This window comes from Oncorhynchus gorbuscha, linkage group LG15 (genome assembly GCF_021184085.1).
Source record: "Oncorhynchus gorbuscha isolate QuinsamMale2020 ecotype Even-year linkage group LG15, OgorEven_v1.0, whole genome shotgun sequence".
Classification (NCBI taxonomy): domain Eukaryota; kingdom Metazoa; phylum Chordata; class Actinopteri; order Salmoniformes; family Salmonidae; genus Oncorhynchus; species Oncorhynchus gorbuscha.
Genome location: NC_060187.1, coordinates 47,595,824 through 47,606,967, shown reverse-complemented (window position 1 = coordinate 47,606,967; position 11,144 = coordinate 47,595,824). Strand labels below are relative to the sequence as shown.

The window sequence follows — 11,144 nt, the reverse complement described above, 5'->3', positions numbered from 1 at the left end:
GTGGCTGGCTCCAGTTGTCTTGAGAGATGTTGATTTTCAACACCTTTAGATGGCTCTCCCTATTTTGATTTGCAGACAAGCAATCCTCAATCTGATCTCCACTGTTTTCATTTTGCTAAATTGTTTGGTGTAGGATTTTATTTTGTTTTCCTGTTCTTGGACACATTTAGTGGGTGCTCGTGGTGGTTGTCTTTTAGGTCCCTGCTGTTGCTAGACAACATTCAGTGGACATCCCATGAGTGTCTTTCAGAACCCCCCCCCCCCCCCCCGAAAACACCACCTGTTTCGTTTTGGTTGTTGTCAGTGACTTTTTGTTAGCTCCCCTTTCTGTTTGAGCGACATTATTTGGTTTTCTTGCTGGGGGAATTTACCACTCCAAATGAACTAAAGTGTTATATTCCTCACATTTCTCGTTGTAATTCTACTATGGAGACGAAAATAATTCCATTCAAGTTGTTTTTGTTGTAAAAAAAATAATAAAAAAACTATAAAAAAACAGCTGCTTTTGACACAACGTAAACTTTGCTGTATTTAACCATTCTATCAAGAAATGGCAAAGCCAACCTCATTTGGCCCAGCCAGCATCACTCATGGCCCGTTACCATAGAAACACATAGTTGTTTAGTGTAGCTGGTTAGCTAGCAACATTTTCGTTTAGGAATATGTAATCCATGACAAATGATGTGTGTACAGGTTGAACAAATTGCTGCATCGCTTGTGCGGGAATTTCTCTGTCGGAAGGTAGGTGGAGATATGTGCACATTTGAAATAGGAATCAAATGCAAACGCTTAGTTATCTCTCAACTGGCTAACGCGTTAGCCCGTCGAACGTAAAACAACACCCCCATATAATCTGGATTTGTGAAAAGTGTGTTTACAAACAGATAATATTAAATAATGTAGCTAGACAGTTAGAGAACGTAGCTAGCATTATTAGCCATAATTTGAACGGGTAACGTTACAGTTGTGCTAGCTAACAACACGCTCAGTCCATGTTTGTTTACCTGCACACACCAAATTACGGGGAGCAAACGATTGCTTGCATGGATAAAGTCAAGCGCATCAGATGCCAGCATCAGCAATAGGCCCGACCTGCGACTGATGTTTTACCTGATCAGTCTAAGAAAAACAAGGTAATCTAGCTAGCTAGCTAATGAAACAAAGATGCGTTTGAATTTATTGAGAGTGAAAATGGAACATAACTATCTATTAACTAATATGCTGATTGTAATATTTTATTCAATGATAAAGACTGTCCCTTAAAATCAATGTTGGAAATCATTGTAAGAAATCATATTAGACATAAAGATGACAGGACAGGTTTCAACAGCGATGCCATCCAGACCAAATCAACTAACGTTATACAGAAGTTATTGACAAAGTTTCCAACAGTGACACAAACAGTGTATGATGACAACCTCAGCACAGAAGAGAACACTACTGAATTTATTTTCAACAAAACTGAAATGTCAAGGTATAAACTAAAGGCATTTTACTAGATCCTCTCAGCAACCAGAACTAGATCTCAGCTGTCATGAGGCAACATGTTAGTTAGATTATTTGCAAGGGTTCTGTGTTGATGTCTTCTTTGTGATTTGTTTCTGTCACAGGTTGTTTACAGAGGTTGTCTGTCCATCACATTGTACATTATCATCATTTGAAGCATCAGATACTCACCCCACAACTACCCAGAGAAGTATCTGGAGCCATAAACTTAGCCAGAGCCAGCAGGACCGACAGCCTGTACATTCCTTCCTAGATAATGACATCTCCACTAAGAGGGAATCCTTTTCAGACAAAAATACTGTTGTCACCTCAGAGAGTACTCATAAGAAGAAAACAAGCCGCCTCAGACAAGGCATGATTGCAGGTCCCCATAGCTAGTTCTACCCAGGTACAGTGTTTGACTAAATGAAACCTGGGTAGTATTCATTAGTGCACACTGTAGTAAAACGCTTCACAACGGAAAACAAAATGATTTTTTTTTTTAAATTGGAGAAGTTCAGTCCCTCCCTGTTTGACTGTTTTCTCCAGTTTGGTGCCTTGTGAATACAACCCTGTATTGGTATAAGGGATTTGTATATTCATAATCATGGATACAGCATCTTCACTGAACTGACACTTGTGATACATATAACTGATGAAAGCTCACTATTCCCTTATTTGGTTATTTGAATTGTGTTTTCTCTAAGGAATCCAATAGATAATGCCAGACTCGACACCCTAATCTTCTTCTGGTAAATGATGAAGACAGCAAAAACAGCAGAGATGGGCCTCCATTGATTGTCCAGTCACAGAGAATGGTTACGGGGCTGACCGAGTTCTCCCCTGCTGAGAGAAAGCCAACAGCCACATAGCACACCGGGGAAAGGAAGTGATGAAGATGGATATGGGCTTGAGAGAGTAGGAAAAAAATAAGTAAGGAGCTTTGAATTTCCTTCAACTGTTTTCATGATCAGAGAATTTCATATTTCTTACTGTTGCCTATTTAATATATTTGTATTTACACTGCTCAAAAAAATAAAGGGAACACTTAAACAACACAATGTAACTCCCAAGTCAATCACACTTCTGTGAAATCAAACTGTCCACTTAGGAAGCAACACTGATTGACATTAAATTTCACATGCTGTTGTGCAAATGGAATAGACAACAGGTGGAAATTATAGGCAATTAGCAAGACACCCCCAATAAAGGAGTGGATCTGCAGGTGGTGACCACAGACCACCTCTCAGTTCCTATGCTTCCTGGCTGATGTTTTGGTCACTTTTGAATGCTAATGCTGGCGGTGCTTTAACTCTAGTGGTAGCATGAGACGGAGTCTACAACCCACACAAGTGGCTCAGGTAGTGCAGCTCATCCAGGATGGGACATCAATGCGAGCTGTGGCAAGAAGGTTTGCTGTGTCTGTCAGCGTAGTCTCCAGAGCATGGAGGCGCTACCAAGAGACAGGCCAGTACATCAGGAGACGTGGAGGAGGCTATCTTTGTGCAAGGAGGAGCACTGCCAGAGCCCTGCAAAATGACCTCCAGCAGGACACAAATGTGCATGTGTCTGCTCAAACGGTGAGAAACAGACTCCATGAGGGTGATAATTGTGTAGTTTAGAGCGTGTAGTCTTAGAGTGATTATCTTAATTTACCAGGTTAGCTAGCCAGCTATTTGTCGTCCTTAACGTAGGAGACACTGCTATTTAGCCAACAGAAACGTCTACTGAATAGAACTTCCGCACTCAACAACTAGGATGTCGCATTATTCGCTCCACAGGTAGTATCACATTTTTCATTTCATTTTTACAGCACAACGGTTTGATTTGTTTGATCTAGCTACATAGCTAGCTACAAAATCTGTGTATCAAAGATAATTGTGTAGTCTAGAGCGATTTTCTAGGTTAGCTAGCCAGCTATTGTCGTTCTTTTAATTTTGGGTAATAATACACTGCTTAGCCAGCTCAAGCCCCCGAATAGCAGCACTTAGAAACTACTACACTCAATGAACGACTTGATTAGTGTAGTGTCAACAACGCAGCCACTGTCAGCTAGCCTACAAAGTCAACAACGCAGCCACTGCCAGCTAGCCTACTTCAGCAGTACTGTATAATTTTTAATAATTTTAGTCAATAAGATTCTTGCTACGTAAGTTAACTTTCTGAACATTCCAGACGTGTAGTCCACTTGTCATTCCAATCTCCTTGCATTAGCGTAGCCTCTTCTGTAGCCTGTCAACTATGTGTCTGTCTATCCCTGTTCTCTCCCTCTGCACAGACCATACAAACGCTCCACACCGCGTGGCACTGCCATTCCCTAATCTGGTGGTCCCAGCGCGCAGACCCACGTGGAGTTCCAGGTCTCCGGTAGCCTCTGGAACTGCCGATCTGCAGCCAACAAGGCAGAGTTCATCTCAGCCTATGCCTCCCTCCAGTCCCTCGACTTCTTGGCACTGACAGAAACATGGATCACCACAGATAACACTGCTACTCCTACTGCTCTCTCTTCGTCCGCCCACGTGTTCTCGCACACCCCGAGAGCTTCTGGTCAGCGGGGTGGTGGCATAGGGATCCTTATCTCTCCCATGTGGTCATTCTCTCTTTCTCCCCTTACCCATCTGTCTATCGCCTCCTTTGAATTTCATGCTGTCACAGTTACCAGCCCTTTCAAGCTTAACATCCTTATCATTTATCGCCCTCCAGGTCCCCTCGGAGAGTTCATCAATGAGCTTGATGCCTTGATAAGCTCCTTTCCTGAGGACGGCTCACCTCTCACAGTTCTGGGCGACTTTAACCTCCCCACGTCTACCTTTGACTCATTCCTCTCTGCCTCCTTCTTTCCACTCCTCTCCTCTTTTGACCTCACCTCTCACCTTCCCCCCTACTCACAAGGCAGGCATACGCTCGACCTCATCTTTACTAGATGCTGTTCTTCCACTAACCTCATTGCAACTCCCCTCCAAGTCTCCGACCACTACCTTGTATCCTTTTCCCTCTCGCTCTCATCCAACACTTCCCACACTGCCCCTACTCGGATGGTATCGCGCCGTCCCAACCTTCGCTCTCTCTCCCCCGCTACTCTCTCCTCTTCCATCCTATCATCTCTTCCCTCTGCTCAAACCTTCTTCAACCTATCTCCTGATTCTGCCTCCTCAACCCTCCTCTCCTCCCTTTCTGCATCCTTTGACTCTCTATGTCCCCTATCTTCCAGGCCGGCTCGGTCCTCCCCTCCCGCTCCGTGGCTTGACGACTCAATGCGAGCTCACAGAACAGGGCTCCGGAAGGCCGAGCGGAAATGGAGGAAAATTCGCCTCCCTGCGGACCTGGCATCCTTTCATTCCCTCCTCTCTACATTTTCCTCCTCTGTCTCTGCTGCTAAAGCCACTTTCTACCACTCTAAATTCCAAGCATCTGCCTCTAACCCTAGGAAGCTCTTTGCCACATTCTCCTCCCTCCTGAATCCTCCTCCCCCTCCCCCCTCCTCCCTCTCTGCAGATGACTTCGTCAACCATTTTGAAAAGAAGATCGACGACATCCGATCCTCGTTTGCTAAGTCAAACAACACCGCTGGTTCTGCTCACACTGCCCTACCCTGTGCTCTGACCTCTTTCTCCCCTCTCTCTCCAGATGAAATCTCGCGTCTTGTGACGGCCGGCCGCCCAACAACCTGCCCGCTCGACCCTATCCCCTCCTCTCTTCTCCAGACCATTTCCGGAGACCTTCTCCCTTACCTCACCTCGCTCATCAACTTATCCCTGACCGCTGGCTACGTCCCTTCCGTCTTCAAGAGAGCGAGAGTTGCACCCCTTCTGAAAAAACCTACACTCGATCCCTCCGATGTCAACAACTACAGACCAGTATCCTTCTTTCTTTTCTCTCCAAAACTCTTGAACGTGCCGTCCTTGGTCAGCTCTCCCGCTATCTCTCTCAGAATGACCTTCTTGATCCAAATCAGTCAGGTTTCAAGACTAGTCATTCAACTGAGACTGCTCTTCTCTGTATCACGGAGGCGCTCCGCACCGCTAAAGCTAACTCTCTCTCCTCTGCTCTCATCCTTCTAGACCTATCGGCTGCCTTCGATACTGTGAACCATCAGATCCTCCTCTCCACCCTCTCCGAGTTGGGCATCTCCGGCGCGGCCCACGCTTGGATTGCGTCCTACCTGACAGGTCGCTCCTACCAGGTGGCGTGGCGAGAATCTGTCTCCTCACCACGCGCTCTCACCACTGGTGTCCCCCAGGGCTCTGTTCTAGGCCCTCTCCTATTCTCGCTATACACCAAGTCACTTGGCTCTGTCATAACCTCACATGGTCTCTCCTATCATTGCTATGCAGACGACACACAATTAATCTTCTCCTTTCCCCCTTCTGATGACCAGGTGGCGAATCGCATCTCTGCATGTCTGGCAGACATATCAGTGTGGATGACGGATCACCACCTCAAGCTGAACTTCGGCAAGACGGAGCTGCTCTTCCTCCCGGGGAAGGACTGCCCGTTCCATGATCTCGCCATCACGGTTGACAACTCCATTGTGTCCTCCTCCCAGAGCGCTAAGAACCTTGGCGTGATCCTGGACAACAAACTGTCGTTCTCAACTAACATCAAGGCGGTGGCCCGTTCCTGTAGGTTCATGCTCTACAACATCCGCAGAGTACGACCCTGCCTCACACAGGAAGCGGCGCAGGTCCTAATCCAGGCACTTGTCATCTCCCGTCTGGATTACTGCAACTCGCTGTTGGCTGGGCTCCCTGCCTGTGCCATTAAACCCCTACAACTCATCCAGAACGCCGCAGCCCATCTAGTGTTCAACCTTCCCAAGTTCTCTCACGTCACCCCGCTCCTCCGCTCTCTCCACTGGCTTCCAGTTGAATCGCATCCGCTACAAGACCATGGTGCTTGCCTACGGAGCTGTGAGGGGAACGGCACCTCAGTACCTCCAGGCTCTGATCAGGCCCTACACCCAAATAAGGGCACTGCGTTCATCCACCTCTGGCCTGCTCGCCTCCCTACCACTGAGGAAGTACAGTTCCCGCTCAGCTCAGTCAAAACTGTTCGCTGCTCTGGCTCCCCAATGGTGGAACAAACTCCCTCACGACGCCAGGACAGCGGAGTCAATCACCACCTTCCGGAGACACCTGAAACCCCACCTCTTTAAGGAATACCTAGGATAGGATAAAGTAATCCTTCTCACCCCCCCCTTAAAATACTTAGATGCACTATTGTAAAGTGGTTGTTCCACTGGATGTCATAAGGTGAATGCACCAATTTGTAAGTCGCTCTGGATAAGAGCGTCTGCTAAATGACTTAAATGTAATGTAAATGTTGTGTCAGCACATTCAACTATGTAAAGAAAAAAGTATTTCATAAGAATATTTCATTCATTCAGAACTAGGATGTGTTATTTTAGTGTTCCCTTTATTTTTTTGAGCAGTGTATTTATTTTCAAAAACAAAATCAATGACCAATCAAAATTACGATCTGCACATGTCAGAGAAGATTTTGGGTAATTATACAATTTTATCAAGCTGAATGCAACATTCATTCAATGTCCATTGTTATCATTATGACACTTCTGTTGCAGTATTGGATGACGTGGACCATATATTTGATTGCAGACATTGATGATGATGAGGTCGAGTTGAGTGAGCTCTCCAGAGTGTCCTTCCACTCCTCCAGTTTGCCTCAGCCCAGTTCTGATAGTCAACCCATGGTTTGCATCCCAAATGGCACCCTATTCCTTACATAGGTCACTACTTTTGACCAGAGCCCTATGGGCTCTGATCAAAGGTAGTGCGCTAAATAGGAAATAGGGTTCTATTTGGGCTCGTATATGATTACTGGACAGGAGCTCAAATATTTGGCCTGGTTTGAGTTCAAATGCTGTGATGTTTAGTGATAATGTCTTTCTGTGTTTTCTACCCTGAAATGGCGCATTCTTGGATCTAGCAGCAGTTTTTTGCAGTGCCGAGTGGAGGAGTCAGAGTTTCACATTCTCAGATACACCGTATCTGAGATATGGGATTGTACAGAAGAAGGTAGGATTGGATCACCTTTGTAATGGTATAGTTATACCACCCTGCATAGAGATAACATATCAATCAGACAGAGGTGCATCCCAAATGTCACCATATTCCCTATATAGTGCACTACTTTTGACCAGGGGCTATATGTCAAAAGTAATGCACTATATAGGGAATAGGGTGCTATTTGGGACGTAGTACTTATTATGGTGAATTAAATGTTCTTCACCAACCATTAATTAACATATAGGAGTGCTTTCTTGACTTACATCAGTGAGTATTAAGTCATAGAACGTTCTGTAAATTCCAGTATTTAATTCCGTCTTGACTTCACATGGCATTTTGTCACCAGGAGATTAAGTCCCTCCGGTACTATGAGAACACGGGGCCTCACGTTGGCCACTGCTGAGATCCAATGGCTGTGTTGTTGTATTAATCTTGGACAAGGTTTTTTTGTTGTTGCGCAAGGGGAATATTATATTACTTTATATGTTCAGTGTAATAATTTAAACTTGATTAACCGTGACATTTATTTTGGTTGTCATCGTTCCATAGGAGCTTGTCAATTTATTGTGGTTTTGGACGGGCTTGTATTGAATGTCTTCAACAACCACAAGGAGCTCGATTCAGGCACTGGAAACCTGAACCTTCTTAAGGGAACAAGAGGTCGCAGTGACATTAAAATGCCGTCTTTATTTAGAACGTTATAATATCTGCAAGGTAAAAACACGTGGTTACATGACACATCTTCTGCTGTTGAAATTGCCATAGATCTACTGTACATTCTACAGATTGCGCCTTTAAAGGTAGACTCAACGAGATGATGTTGCATGCACGAAGTAAACACACGGTGGGTCAATTAGCGCACCAACTAAGAGGCTTAAGGAGTGAAGCTAAACTTCTCCTCTGTTTTTGGTCCTGTAGTTGCCACATTGTAGTAGCGTGAAGCGGCCCAGTGCACATGTGCAGATACTCTGTGTGACTGTGAGAGCAAAGTCTTGCAACACACTCATCTCAATATCTGCCATGCTGCTCGTTGCAACGTCACCTCGCTGAGTCTACCTCTACTCAATCCTTCTGCACTATTTTAAAATCACGACTAATTAGTTATTAACACTTTCCGCATAGAGCAACACAAACAACCAAATAAGTTTTTGTTTTTAGTCCACTCTTTTTGACTTAATCAATGCCCGTGGCTACTCTCATCAACCAAGATGCTCCATTTCCAGATACCTTTTGCTTTTATGATCATGTATGGTTTGATATGTTTTGAAGGCTGAATTCCAACCTGAAGACTCCCAAGTTCCCTATCTGGGCGATGGGCAGCGAGAGCCATTTCAGCGTGCTCTTCGGTGCGCAGGAGCAGCTGTTGAGTGACCAGTGTGGGCTCAGTGTGGGCTCCTGCTGATGGCCGAGCCAATCAGCAGGAGGAAATCTGCCTCACGGTACGTATAGAACACTGATGATGGGTTGGTTTGACCTGCTAGAGAACTAGGCACCGATGCATCCCGTTTGTATCGCTTCTTGATTTGGTTATTGATGTGAAATGATTAGCCCCATTCATTCTTCATATGTCACGAATGAATGCGGTGCTAAGCATAAAGCATATCAAGTTAATGAAGAGTTTGTATTCTTGTGTTTATTTCCAGCTGTAGCTTGCACAGGAATATCTGCCGGCTGCCAAGATATCAAAACACTGACCTCATTCCTCCACTTGAACACTGTATACGGACAAAGTGAGTGAACTCATTTTCCTTGTTAAAAAAGGCCTTCAAACACACCTTTCAGTGAGCCTATGCACTCTGATTGACTCTGTTCTAATCCCACTTGTGTGCCTTCACCACTATCCCCTATGTAATCTGTCCTGTTTTACAATTTGGTCTGTTTGGTTTATTTGAATTGCACTAGGATTTCATTTGACTTCCACTTAGATTATTATGTACTTTTAACGTGTCCGTGGGTGTCTTGAAAGGCACCTGTCAAATACAAATGTGTTATTATGGAAGGATTTATGATGCTGCCTAATTAATATTTCAAGTCATACTTTGAACAACATTTGTTGTACAACACTTTTATGTAACAGTAATCCGATTCCGATTGAGTGTTTAATAGTCACATGTACAGGGTTGCAGGTGTGATTGAAGGGTACAGTGAAACTCTTAGGCTTCGAGCTCCAACATGCAGGACTAAGTGAAGTATAATAATGAAAATGTTAACATTTACTACAGTCTGCTCTTTGACTATGTTTATTGTGTTTTGTTTTCCTATATAGAAAGATGCCATTGTGGATTGGAACGACACCAAGCCCATACTTTGATTGGCTGGTGGATAGAAGGTGATGACAGTCGATGAGATTAGGCTTTCCCCGTGGCTGGAGACAAAATATACTGCTTTATTATTAAATAGATGTACTTCCAAGTATATATTTGTATTGTATAAAGTATATTATGTGTATTGTATAAATAGTATTGTCTTTTATCAACAACCACACGTATCGACACGATCATGGAGGCCATTTTGTCTATGTCACTGATGTCTTGAGATGTTGCGTCAATATATCCACATCAATTTCCCTCATTGTTTTTGATGTTACAGTAAGTGGTGCAGGGACTGGTGCAGGGACTGTTGATGCATACGCCTTGAAACGAGTCATTACCTCATGGTATCTTACATGGACATGCCCAAGATAAATAGGAGTGCCTTGGATTTGTCATAGCCTATGACACGCAGCTTTCAAGACCATTAGTCTTAATGTATTACACTATCCATAATGTATTATGATATGTGGTGTGTATTTTTGACTGTAAATATTTTATATGACCGGTCAGAGTAATCTGTTTTATTTAGATAAAAGTTGTGGCTCACCTGTACCTTGCCTTTTGTCTTCTGTGGACTACTGCTCATGGGACACATGCAATGCCTTGATTGTCCTCACGCTGCCACTGTTGAGTTGTAAATGAATCCTGAACGCAGTCAACTCTACTCATTCTTGGTTCCAGTGACAGAAGAGAAGATAAGCTATGTGAAATGTTTATTGTTCCAGGATATTTACAACAATAGTGTTTTTTTTAAACTTGAAATAAGTCAGACGTCAGTGGATTTGTGTAACACCTATAATGTATCTATGCAGTTTATGTACAGAATTTGAGTAAATAGTGGCACTTCAAAGAAACGCAACAATATTTATGAACGTTGGTACTTCTTTCTCCATTTCGCAAGAACTATACTCAAAGGTGGAGCCCGGTCAGTTTATTAGTGGCCATATTGTATGTATTTGAAGCTTGAGTGATTGCAGAAACATCTCCACCCACTCATGATAACGTCACACAATATATGAGCATGGGCCTCTAGCCGGGGCCAAATAGTTTATTTCATTCTTTTGGCTGGAGTAGATGTCTCCTCAACTTAAGGTCATAGCAATATCACACACCGATAAAATATGTGTCATTGAATTGCAAATGTGAGAGTGATGACTTTGTATTTTTGGCATTTCTTTGACATTTTCAATCTCTTCAAATAATGTTTCTCACGGTAACATGTCAATTGTATTAAGTGATTTATCTTCAAATGTATCTATTTCTCTTCTTTAAATAACATACTTTTTTATTGCATCACATCATCCATTGCTCTTTTTGTTTT

At 43.7% G+C, this 11,144-nt stretch overlaps 1 long non-coding RNA gene across 6 annotated transcripts; it reads left to right on the top strand.

Moving 5' to 3' along the window:
• The first annotated feature begins 604 nt into the window (after positions 1–604).
• On the top strand, positions 605–10,375 carry LOC123997622. Of its 6 annotated transcripts, XR_006832148.1 has the most exons (8): positions 619–741; positions 1,611–1,894; positions 2,193–2,418; positions 7,067–7,195; positions 7,435–7,520; positions 8,061–8,950; positions 9,155–9,241; positions 9,778–10,375. It is a non-coding gene; the product is annotated as an uncharacterized LOC123997622 (long non-coding RNA). The 6 variants fall into 6 exon arrangements; XR_006832144.1 differs by having other exon boundaries at positions 7,435–8,950; XR_006832147.1 differs by having other exon boundaries at positions 7,067–7,520.
• Positions 10,376–11,144: the final 769 nt, after the last annotated feature.